Here is a 12,859-nt window from a genome sequence, read left to right as displayed (position 1 = left end):
AGTAGCTGGGACTACAGGCGTGCACCACTCATGCCCGGCTAATTTTTGTATTTTTAGTAGAGGCGGGGTTTCACCTTGCCAACCAAGATGGTCTCAATCTCTTGACCTTGTGATCCACCCGCCTCGGCCTCCCAGAGTGCTGGGATTATAGGCGTGAGCCACCGCGCCCGGCCCTCTTTTTTTTTTTTTTTTTTTTTTTTTTTTTTTTTTTTTTTTTTTTGCCTGTTCGATCAGGTCTTTATTCAGAAGAAGCTGTCCAAAATGATTTGACCTTTATGGAATAACCAAATTTAAGAGTTTATGCAGCAGGCTTCTTTTCTGCTGGCTTCTTTTCAAGGGCTGGTTTCTTGGCTGCTGCTGCCTTTTTTCCTACTGGAGGCTTCTTCTGCTTCTTAACACCAACAGCAGCCTTCTTTCCTTTCTTACCTACTACAACAGGCTTCTTGCCTGCAACTCCCTTCTCATCTGATTTGGCTTCTCGTGCTGCTGCTGCCGCGGCCGCCTTATCCACCCGGAGCTTGTGATTCCTGGCCTGGCGAAGAATGGTGTTCCGGCGCATGGTCTTCGCGTATGGGTTCAGCTTCAACATGATTCTCAGGTTTTTCAGTGGGTTCTTCTTTAGGACTCTGCGATGAATCTTCTTGCGTGGTGCTCGAAGGACTCTTTGGATCTCTGGGCTTTTCAAGATTCTGCTGAGATCTGTATTGATCATCTTGTGCATGGGGAGATTGTAGTTACTCTTGAGGGAAGCAGCTTTACGCCAAGTGCCATACAATTCATCTAACTTCCGGAAAGCACTTTCGGTCCAAATGCAGAAACGTCCCACATGCCCACCAGGAGCAAGCTTCAAAATGTTCAGTTTGCTTACATTAAGCAGAGTAATTCCAGGGATGTTTCTGAAGGCCTTGATGATACCATTATCCTCATTGTAGATGATGCAGGGGCCTCTGCACTGGATACGGCGACGGTTTCTCATTTTGCCCTTGCCAGCTCTCATTCGCTGAGAGGCATAGACCTTTTTGATATCATTCCAGGCTTTAAGTTTCTTAAGAAGCAAAACAGCCTCCTTGGTCTTCTTGTAGCCTTCAACTTTATCTTCAACTACCAAAGGAAGTTCAGGAACTTCCTCAATACGATGACCTTTAGACATGACCAGTGCTGGTAAGGCTGAGGCAGCCAGGGCAGAACAGATGGCATATCGTTTTTGGGTTGTGTTCACTCTACGATGCCAACGGCGCCAGGTTTTGGTCGGTGCAAACATTCGGCCTCCACGACACATATTTCCAAAAGCACCCTGGCCAGAACGGTGAGTCCCACCACCTCGAACTCTGGGAATTCGAGCCACAGCTCTGCCAGTACCCCAAGACTCAGCACTAGTCTGATGACCTGCTAATTCGCTGACAGCATAGGGCTGTCTGTTGTTTTTGCGCAAGTTGGTGTGAACAAAGTTCACAATATCTGGTCGAATAGGAGCCTTGAATACAGCAGGCAAAGTGACATTTTTGCCAGATGACTCCCCCTTTTCGGAATACACCGATATCAGTGGGCGAGCACACGCCATGGCGGAGAGAGGAGACCCTCTTTTTTTTTTTTTTTGAGACAGAGTTTCGCTCTTGTTGCCCAGGCTGGAGGGCAATGGCGCAATCTTGGCTCACTGCAACCTTTGCCTTACGGGTTCAAGTGATTCTCCTGCCTCAGCCTCCCAAGTAGCTGGGATTACAGGCATGCGCCATCGCACCTGACTAATTTTTATTTTTAGTAGAGATAGGGTTTCTCCATGTTGGCCAGGCTGGTCTCGAACTCCTGACCTCAGCTGATCCGCCTGCCTCAGCATCCCAAAGTGCTGGGATTACAGGTGTGAGCCAACATGCCCGGCTCAGAAATTCCTTCTGTAAAACACACATACTCAAAACCCAGGCTACCTGGGTTCACATCCCTGCCCCACCATCTGTCGACTGTGTGACCTTGAACCAGCCATTTCTGCCTCAGTTTCCCCATCTGGCACAAGGGAACAATAATGCAGTCTCTGACCCAGGGCTAGGAGAGGGTTCAATGAATCCATAGTCCTGCTTCTGATGCAAAGTTCAAGAGGTGGTGGAGGAGGTGGGGGGCAGCAGAGTTTGGGGTCAGGAGCCTGGAGTCAACCTCATGCCCTCCATACACTGGAGGTGGTGACCCCGGCTTTGCAACACTGATTCATTCAGCAAGTGTATATCTTGCAGCAAGCTGTGCCTGTTACATTTGGGCTCCAGGGATGCAGCACAGGACAAGCCCCAGATCTGCCGCCCCCGCAACCCCCTGGAGTTTATACTCAGTAAGGAAGAGAAACTAAGAAGAATAAAAATAAGATACAGTGTCATGCTGCAAAGAAATGTGAGACAGGTTAGGAGGGGAGAGACAGGGAAGGGGGACTACCCAGCCAGGAAGGCCTCCCTGAGGTCAGGATACCGGAGCTGAGCACTGATCTGGATGAGTTGACCGAGGAGAAGCTGCATGGGTCCCGAAGGCCAGAGCATCTCAGGCTTTGGGAAGAGACGGTGCAAAGGCCCCCGCAGTGGTGGCACGCTGGAGGCAGGAAGGCCCGGGGTAGGTGCAGATAGCAAGGAGGATTGGGGAGGGGGCAGCTGAGGATTTGGGATTAGACCAAAAGAGCACTGAGAAGCAGAGGGAAGGTTCCAGCTGAGCCAAGGAGTGGTGGGACTGTGATTGCCACGTGAAAAAGCCTGCAGTAGACACACGTAGATTTCCTTGCTCAAATGAAAAGGCCTAGAAGCAACAACACCCCAGGAGCAAGGAGAATGCCCCAGCATCTGGAGCTTGGTTTCCTTATTATTATTTTTTGAAATGGAGTTTCACTCTTGTTGCCCCAGGCTGGAGTACAATGGCACAGTTTCGGCTCACTGCAACCTCTGCCTCCTGGGTTCAAGCGATTCTCCTGCCTCAGCCTCCCAGATAGCTGGGATTGCAGGCACCCATCACCACGCCCAGCTAATTTTTGGATTTTTATTAGAGATGGGGTTTTACCATGTTGGTCAGGCTGGTCTTGAACTCCTCACTTCAGGTGATCCACCTGCCTTGGCCTCCCAAAGTGCTGGGATTACAGGTGTGAGCCATTGGGCCTGGCCTGGATCTTGGTTTCTGATACCATTCTCCTCCGCAAAAGGAACCAGGACTCCCTGGGGAAATTGGCAATTCCAGGATGAGGGCAAGAAACAGATAAGCCTGGAGCATCTTCAAGTTCCAGAAAGAAAAGAAGTGCTTCCAAACCAAACCCCACATTAATGGGTGCCTGTCTGGGGAGTCACAGCCGTGAACCGAAAAAGCTCCCAGTGGCCAAAGCTACAACAACCTGGGCAACAAAAGAAAGAAAGGAGGTCGGGCGTGGCGGCTCTGTGATTCCTCTTCTAAGCTGTTTTACAGGCTTAAGACTGAGAAAACTGGCCGGGCGCGGTGGCTCACGCCTGTAATCCCAGCACTTTGGGAGGATGAGGCAGACGGATCATGAGGTCAGGAGTTCAAGATCAGCCTGTCCGACATAGTGAAATCTCATCTGTACTAAAAATACAAAAATTAGCAGAAATGGTGTCGTGTGCCTGTTGGCCCAGCTACTCGGGAGGCTGAGGCAGGAGAATTGCTTGAACCTGGGAGGTGGAGGTTGTGGTGAGCCAAGATCACGCTACTGTACTCCAGCCTGGGCAACAGAGTGAGACTCTGTCTCAAAAAAAAAAAAAAAAAAAAAAAAAGACGGAGGAAACTGAGGAATTCAGGACTAGCCTAGGCAACATAGTGAGCCCTCTTTCTACTAAAAATAAAATAAAAAATTAGCAGGTAATGGTGGTACATGCCTGTAGTTCCAACTAGTCAGGAGGCTGAGGCAGGAGGATTGCTTAAGCCTGAGAGGTTAAAGCTGCAGTGAGCTATGACGGTGCCATTGCACTCCAGCCTGGGTGACAGAGTGAGACCCTGTATCTTTTTTTTTTTTTTGAAATGGAGTTTTACTCTCGTTACCCAGGTCGGAGTGCAATGGCGCGATCTTGGCTCACCGCAACCTCCGCCTCCTGGGTTCAGGCAATTCTCCTGCCTCAGCCTCCTGAGTAGCTGGGATTACAGGCACATGCCACCATGCCCAGCTAATTTTTTTTTTTTTTTTTTTTTTTTTTTTTTTTTTTTTTAGTAGAGACGGGGTTTCACCATGTTGATCAGTATGGTCTTGATCTCTCGACCTCGTGATCCACCTGCCTCAGCCTCCCAAAGTGCTGGGATTATAGGCTTGAGCCACCACGCCCGGCCTGAACCTGTCTCAAAAATAAATAAATAGACTGGGTGCGGTGGCTCACGGCTGTAGTCCCAGAACTTTGAGAGGCCATGGCAGGTGGATCACTTGAGATCAGAAGTTCAAGACCAGCCTGACCAATATGGTGAAACCCTGTCTCTACTAAAAATACAAAAGGTATCCTGGCATGGTTGCGGGTGCCTGTAGTCCCAGCTACTCAGAAGGCTGAGGTATGAGGTGAGCAGATTGAGCCACTGCACTCCAGCCTGGGCGACAGAACGAGACTTCATCTCAAATAAATAAATAAATAAAGTAACCTTGGATTATAACCCATAGTACAAAATTGATATCCATGCGTCTACACTGATACAGATAAATGACTGAATACATAAATACATGGGGGAGAATAGACAAGTCTCCTGTGTGGAAATCCAAAGAATTTATGTCACCCTCAAGGAGATGGAGCCTAATTTTCCATCCCTTACTTGCGGGCTGCACCTGGTGACTTCCTTCCAAAAAGTCCATTGTGGAAGCGGCAGGGGGACAAAGAGTGACTTCACCTAGGTAGAGAGAGATTCCTGGCAAACGTGACCTTAGCCAGGCAACCAAGGTCAATGTTGACAGCACTAAGTCTTTTTTTTTTTTTTTTTTGAGATGGAGTTTTGCTTTTGCTGCCCACACTGGAATGCGATGGTTCGATCTCAGCTCACTGCAAGCAAACTCCACCTCCCAGGTTCAAGTGATTCTCCTCCTCCGCCTGCCACATGCCCAGCTAATTTTTTTGCATTTTTAGTAGAGATGGGGTTTCACTATGTTGGCCAGTATGGTCTCGAACTCCTGACTTCGGGAGATCCACCCGCCCCAGCCTCCCAAAGTGCTGGGATTACAGGTATAAGCCACCACACCCAGTTTGCTAAGTCATGTTGAAAGCATGTCCCTCTGATACCATGAGATGACAGTGGTACTTTCCTTCTGTGCTTTTCCTCCCAAGAACTATAATCCCAGTATAATCACAACAGAATCCCAAAGTGAGGGACCCTCTCTAAAATGCCTGACCAGTATGCCTCAAAACTGTCAAGATTATCAAAAATGAGGAAAGTCTGAGAAACTGTCACAGCCAAGAGGAGCTGAAGGCAACAATTAAGTGCTACGTGGGGGTCTTGGATGGGATTTTGGGATACGAAAGGGACACCAGGTAAATATTTAGGTAATCGGCCAGGCACAGTGGCTCAAGCCTGTAATTCCAGCACTTTGGGAGGCTGAGGCGGGTGGATCACGAGGTCAAGTGATCGAGACCATCCTGGTCAACATGGTGAAACCCTGTCTCTACTAAAAATACAAAAAATTAGCTGGGCATGGTGGCGCGTGCCTGTAATCCCAGCTACTCAGGAGGCTGAGGCAGGAGCATTGCCTGAGCCCAGGAGGCGGAGGTTGCAGTGAGTCGAGATCGCGCCATTGCACTCCAGCCTGGGTAACAAGAGTGAAACTCCGTCTCAAAAAAAAAAAAAAAAAAAAATTTAGGTAATCTGGGCCAGGCATGGTGGTTTATGTCTGTAATACCAGCACTTTGGGAGGGCGAGGCAGGCAGATCGCTTGAGCCCTGGAGTTCAAGACTAGCCTGGGCAACACAGTGAGACCTTGTCTCTACAAAAAAATTTAAAATTATGGCCGGGTGTAGTGGCTCATGCCTGTAATCCCAGCACTTTGGGAGGCTGAGACAGGTGGATCATGAGGCCAGGAGTTTGAGACCAGCCTGGCCAACATGGTGAAACTCTGACTCTACTAAAAATACAGAAACTAGCTGGGTATGGTGGTGGGCACATGAAATCCCAGCTACTCGGGAGGCTGAGACAGGAGAATTGCTTGAACCTGAGAGGCAAAGGTTGCAGTGAGCCAAGTTTGCGCCACTGCACTCCAGCCTGGATGACAGAGCTAGACTCTGTCTTAGGGGGGAAAAATTAGCTGGGCATGGTGGCACACACCTGTACTCCCAGCTACTCAGGAATCTAAGATGGGAGGATTGCTTGAGCCCAGGAGGTCAAGGTGGCAGTGAGCTATGATCCAGCCACTGCACTCCAGCCTGGGTAACAGAGCAGAGACCCTGGATCAACAAAAAAACTAAAGTAGGCTGGGCATGATGACACACCTGTAGGTCATCAGTGGCTCACACCTATAATCCCAGCACTTTGGGAGGCTGAGTCGGGCAGATCTCTTGAGGCTAGGAGTTCAAGACCAGCCTGGCCAACATGGCAAAACCCTGTTTCTACTAAAAATACAAAAATTAGCTAGACATGGTAGCACATGCCTGTAATCCCAGCTACTCAGGAAGCTGAGGCAGGAGAATCACTTGAACCCAGGAGGTAGAGTCAGATGTGAGCTATGATTATGCCACTGCACTCCAGCCTGGGTGAAACAGAGAGATGCAATTTCGAAAATAAATAAATAAATAAATAAAAAGTAGGGTCGGGTGAGGTGATTCATGCCTGTAATCCCAGCACTTTGGGAGGCTGAGGTGGGAGGATCACGAGATCAAGAGATTGAGACCATCCTGTCCAACATGTTGAAACCCTGTATCTACTAAAAATACAAAAACTTAGTCAGGCGTGGTGGCATACACCTGTAATCCCAACTACTCAGGAGGCTGAGGCAGGAGAATCACTTGAACCCAGGAGGCTGAGGTCGCAGTGAACTGAGATTGCACCATTGCACTCCAGCCTGGGCAACAAGAGCAAAACTCTGTCTCAAAAAATAAAAATAAAAAATAGAAGCTAACATTTGGCTGGGCACAGTGGCTCATGCCTGTAATCCCAGCATTTTGGGAGGCTGAGGCGGATGGATCTCCTGAGGTCAGGAGTTCAAGACAGACCTGGCCAACATGGTGAAACCCTGTTTATACTAAAAATACAAAAAGTAGTCGGGTGTGGTGTTGGGCACCTGTAATCCCAGCTACTCAGGAGGCTGAGGCAGGAGAATGGCTTGAACCCGGGAGGCAGAGGTTGCAGTGAGCTGAGATCACGGCACTAACTCCAGCATGAGTGACAGTTCAAGACTCCGTCTCAAAACAAAAAGACAAAAATAAATTTACATAAAATAAAAAATAAAACCACGGAAATCTGAAGTCTGTACTTTAGTTGATAATCTTGGGAGACATGATGGGTTCATCTGGGTTCATGAGCTGGGAGAAACGCACTGTAGTAATGCACAATGCTAGCTACGGGCGAACCTGGGCGTGGGGTATATGAAAACTATTTTCTTTTCTTTTCTACTGCGGTTTGAAACAGAAACTCTATACTATCTGTGTAGGGTCCTGTGAGCCCCTCTCTACTGGTGTGGAGATGAGAAACTGTGGAAATCAAGACACAAGACACAGAGATCCAGAGAAAGAGAGTTTGGGCCCAGGGGCCCACTGCCGACCAAAGCACGGAGGAGTCCGGTGGTGGCCCCGAGTGTCCGCACACTCTGACTTTTGTTGAGTACAAAGCTGGGGGCAGCGTAGGTAGGGCGAGGCATTGGTGGTCAGTGATAGGGTCAAGTACACCACGTGTCATAGGGATGGGGGCGCAGGGCTTTCAAGTCACCGAGATGAGGTAAGGAGCATAACGCGTCAGCACTTTTTCCACATTTGTCAAGAAAGAACAAAGACATTAAGATTTACGTTACTTTTACTGATTATATCTTCTAAGAAAAAGAGGAACCAGGTGCAGAAGCGGAACATGAAAGTGGACACGGAACGTGACCGCCGAGGCACGGCATCACGTAGACATGGCGAAGCCCGCAGATGTCTGCGGGGCTCCCTGACAGCTGTCAGGCCCGGCGCAGGAGCTTGGGGGAGCGGAGTTTTCTTGTAACTCCCAACTCCTCCTCCAAGATGTCTCCCTCCACAGCTGGCTGAACAGAGGACGCTTTCCCAGCGCCAGCTGGCAGGCTGCACCGCCAAGGCGCCCTCCAGCAGCCCTTATGCGGGTGTAGCCGGACTTAGAGCATCTTGCCTTAGGGTGACTTCTTTCATAATGTCCCCTTAGGTTCACACTTTGCAACCCGAGAAACATTAGCAATATTAAAAGATTATAATTAGTATATATATATATATTTAGGTATCTATATCTATGATTGCTTATGGGATTATATTTCTAATTTCATCATTTATGTGGAAACAGGCTGAGGCTTCAGACCCTTGCCTCGGCACTTGCGGGGTCTCCCACCCACATACCTGCAACTTCTCTATAAATCTAAAACTACCTTAAAATGTAATGTTGATTCAATGAAAAGAAGTTTAGAATACAATGGTTTTGGGGGAGCAAGACCAAACCGAATTTCCTGGGGAGAGGGGAAGAAAGCACAGGCATCAGGGTAAAAAGCTGGGAAGGGCCGGGCGCCGTGGCTCAAGCCTGTAGTCCCAGCACTTTGGGAGGCTGAGGCGGGTGGATCACGAGGTCAAGAGATCGAGACTGTCCTGGTCAACATGGTGAAACCGTCTCTAATAAAAATACAAAACATTAGCTGGGCATGGTGGCCCGTGCCTGTAATCCCAGCTACTCAGGAGGCTGAGGCAGGAGAATTGCCTGAACCCAGGAGGCGGAGGTTGCGGTGAGCCGAGATCGCGCCATTGCACTCCAGCCTGGGTAACAAGAGCGAAACTCTGTCTCAAAAAAAAAAAAAAAGCTGGGAAGACAGTGTTGTGGGGAGGGCAGGCTGAACGATGGGGGTGGGGTGGGGTGGCGGGGTGGGGTTGTGTGTGTACAGAAAGCACAGGCATTCCCTTAAAAAGACTGAAGATGGGCCAGGTGTGGTGGCTCATGCCTGTAATCCCAGCACTTTCGGAGGCCAAGGCAGGGGGATCACAGGGCAGGAAGTTCGAGACCATCCTAGCTAACCCTGTATCTCCTAAAAATAAAAAAAATTAGCCAGGCGTGGTTGTGTGCGCCTGTAGTCCCAGCTACTTGGGAGGCTGAGGTAGGAGAATCGCTTGAACCTGGGAGGCAGAGTTTGCAGTGAGCCGAGATTGTGCCACTACACTCCAGCCTGGGCGACAGAGCAAGCCTCCGTCTCAAAAAAAAAAAAAAAAAAGCCTGAAGACCACAATCAAGGGACAGGCAGAGCTCCAGAAGAGGGAAGCATAAAACTCCAGAAAGTGAGGCCTTATTCTCCCAGCCCTGCTCTGGAGAGTCTGTCCTTGGGGGTGGAGGGGCCTCAGCCTCCTCTTCTGGGGGCCCTGAAATGCAGCCCTGCCCCCAACCCGTCTGTTTCTTCTGTAAAAATTAGGTTTGTTACCCCAACTTCAGAGAAGTTGTGAGGCTAAAAATAGATATTTTAGCGAAAGTGGTTTAGAGACAAGTAACAGCTTTGCAAATAGGCTACCCTCTGGGGGTTAGGGGGGTGGGGAGCTCAGCACAGGATGGAGCTGCCACCACTACACAGGGTGCTCCTGCTCTAGAAGCATCTATCTCTCTAGATAAATACCCACTCTCGGCCAGGTGTGGTGGCTCATGCCTGTAATTGCAACAATTTGGGAGGCCAAGGCAGGCAGATCACAAGGTTGGGAGTTCAAGACCAGCCTGACCAACATGGTAAAACCCTGTCTCTATTAAAAATACAAAAAATTAGGCCGGACACAGTGGCTCAAGCCTGTAATCCCAGCACTTTGGGAGGCCGAGGCGGATGGATCACGAGGTCAAGAGATCGAGACCATCCTGGTCAACATGGTGAAACCCCGTCTCTACTAAAAATACAAAAAATTAGCTGGGCACGGTGGCGCGTGCCTGTAATCCCAGCTACTCAGGAGGCTGAGGCAGGAGAATTGCCTGAACCCAGGAGGCGGAGGTTGCGGTGAACCGAGATCGCGCCATTGCACTCCAGCCTGGGTAACAAGAGCGAAACTCCGTCTCAAAAAAAAAAAAAAAAAAATACAAAAACTTAGCTGGGCACGGTGGTGTGTGCCTGTAACCCCAGCTACTCAGGAGGCTGAGGCAGGAGATTTGCTTGAACCCGGAAGATGGAGGTTGCAGTGAGCCGAGATCATGCCACTGCAATCCAGCCTGAGCGACAGTGAGACTCCATCTCAAAAAAAAAAAAAAAAAAAAAAAAAGTAAAACCCACTCTCGGTAGTTAGCCTTCTCTCTTGAAAAGCACCTAGTCTGAGGAGTACCCCTACGTGAAACCCCAAAATCCTCCATGAAAAGGAAGAGAGATGGTTACTTTTTCCCAGGACAGAAAGACAAGGATGAAGAAGTGTACATGCAGGAGAGGGAGAAGGTTTAGGATTACAAGAAAAATCATTTTCCCCATGTAGTGAGCTGAATGGTGGCCCCCAATAAGATAGGTTCCAATCCTAATCCCAGGCTGGAGGCAACAGCTCATGCCTGTAATCCCAGCACTTTGGGAGGACAAGGTGAACAGATAGCTTGAGCCCAAGAGTTCAAGACCAGCCTGGGCAACATGGCAAAATCTCATCTCCAGAAAAACTAGCCGGGTGTGGTGGCAGGCACCTGTAGTCCCAGCTTCTCCTGAGGCTGAGGCAGGAGGATCACTTTAGCCCAGAAGGCAGAGGTTGTAGTGAGCTGAGATCTGGCCACTGCACTCAAGCCTGGGCGACAGAGCAAGACTCTTGTCTGAAAAAAACAACAAAAAAAGGCTTGCAAAAGGGCCAGATGATTGAAGTTTTTTGTTTTGTTTTGTTTTTTGGTTTTTTTGTTTGTTTGTTTGTTTTTGAGACAGTCTTCCTCTATTGCCCAGGCTGGAGTACAGTGGTGAGATCTTGGCTCACCACAACCTCCACCTCCTGGGTTCAAGTGATTCTCCTGCCTCAGCCTCCCTAGTAGCTGGGACTATAGGTGTATGCCACCATGCCCAACTAATTTTTTATATTTTTAGTAGATATGGAGTTTCACTGTGTTAGCCAGGATGGTCTCGATCTCCTGACCTCGTGATCCGCCACCTCGGCCTCCCAAAGTGCTGGGATTACAGGCAGGAGCCACTGCACCTGTCCCTGATTGAAGTGTTTAAAGCACTGGACGTGGGGCTTGGTGGTTCTGCAGGGAGGGTGACACGCTCTGGGGAGGTGAGGGAGGCAGAGCTCGTGGGAGTGAAAGGTGCCTTGTTCCACAGATAACGCCTCCCAGGTCACCTTGGAGCTGCCCAAAGAACAGGTGATGGTCTGTGTCAATCTATCTGGACGGTTGCCAGCTCCAGTCTCTTTTCCTAGAACTGTCTTTAGGCTGATAAGGAGCCTCAGAGAAAGCTTCTGCTTGCATCCACTGCTTATTCATGGAGAGCTCCTTTATTCTTTCTTTATTTAGTTACTATTTTTTGAGACGAGTCCCACTCTGATGCCCAGGCTGGAGTGCAATGGTGCAATCTTGGCTCACTGCAACCTCTGACTCCACGTTTAATTCTCTTGCCTCAGCCTCCTGAGTAGCTGGGATTATAGGCGACTGCCACAATGCCTGGCTAACTTGTTTGTATTTTTAGTAGAGACGGGGTTTCTCCATGTTGGCCAGGTTGGTCTTGAATTCCTGACCTCAGGTGATCCGCCCGCCTTGGCCTCCAAAAGTGTTGGGATTACAGGCGTGAGCCGCCGCTCCCGGACCATTTGTTTATTTATTTTGAGACAGAGCATCAATCTGTTGCCAAGGATGGAGTACAATGGCGTGATCTCGACTCACTACAACCTCTGCCGACTCACTGCAACCTCTGCCTCCCGGGTTCAAGCGATTCTCCTGCCTTAGCCTCCCAAGTAGCTGGGATTACAGATGCATGCCACCATCCCCCGCTAATTATTTTTGCATTTTTAGTAGAGACAGGGTTTTACTATATTGGCCAGGCTGGTCTTGAACTCCTGACCTCAAGTGATCCACCCACCTCGACCTCCCAAAGTGCTGGGATTACAGGTGTGAGCCACCATGCCTGGCCTAGAACTCCTTTACAGCTATGTGCTTTTTACAAAAAAACAACTTTTCAGAGCTATTCCTGTGTCTGCAGTTTGTCTTTTTTTTTTTTTTTTCTTAAAAAATAATTTCGTCTTGTGTCTTGAGAAAACAGTCTGCAGTTTACCTAATGAGCCATCTCAGAATATGAAAAGAAACATTTTGGGGTGGCAGATTTTAGTCTCCCACAGAGCGATGTAGCCACAAGCCAAGGAGTGCCTGAAGCCACCAGCAGCTGGAAGAGGCCAGGAAGGATACTCCCCCACAGCCTCCAGAGAGAGCACGGCCCTGCCTCCACCGGGACTTCCCATTTCCGACCACCCGAGCTGGAAGAGAATAAACTAGCCATTTGTTTGTTTGTTTATTTATTGATTGAGATAGGGTCTTGCTCTGTCACCCAGGTTGGAGTGCAGTGGTAGGATCATGGCTCAGTGCAGCCTGGATCTCCCAGGCTCAAGTGATCCTCTGGAGTAGCTGGGACTATAGACGCGTACCACCGGCCTATCTAATTTTTCTAATTTTGTAGAGATGGGGTTTCACTATGTTGCCTGGGCTGGTCTCAAACTCCGGGGGTTAAGCAATGCTCCCACCTCAGCCTCCCATAGTACTGGGATCACAGGTGTGAGCCACCATGCCTGGCCTCTTCTATGGATTATTATGCAGC

General features: G+C 49.2%; 1 protein-coding gene and 1 pseudogene across 2 annotated transcripts in view; both read right to left on the bottom strand.

Moving 5' to 3' along the window:
- Nucleotides 1-12,859, bottom strand: part of PIK3CD (phosphatidylinositol-4,5-bisphosphate 3-kinase catalytic subunit delta) — a 108,433-nt gene that overhangs the window by 84,343 nt on the left and 11,231 nt on the right. The window lies entirely within an intron of this gene.
- LOC120366016 (large ribosomal subunit protein uL4 pseudogene) lies at nt 187-1,596 on the bottom strand (annotated as a pseudogene).

Source organism: Saimiri boliviensis, chromosome 11 (genome assembly GCF_048565385.1).
Source record: "Saimiri boliviensis isolate mSaiBol1 chromosome 11, mSaiBol1.pri, whole genome shotgun sequence".
Classification (NCBI taxonomy): Eukaryota; Metazoa; Chordata; class Mammalia; order Primates; family Cebidae; genus Saimiri; species Saimiri boliviensis.
This window is presented reverse-complemented; position numbering and strand designations above follow the sequence as displayed.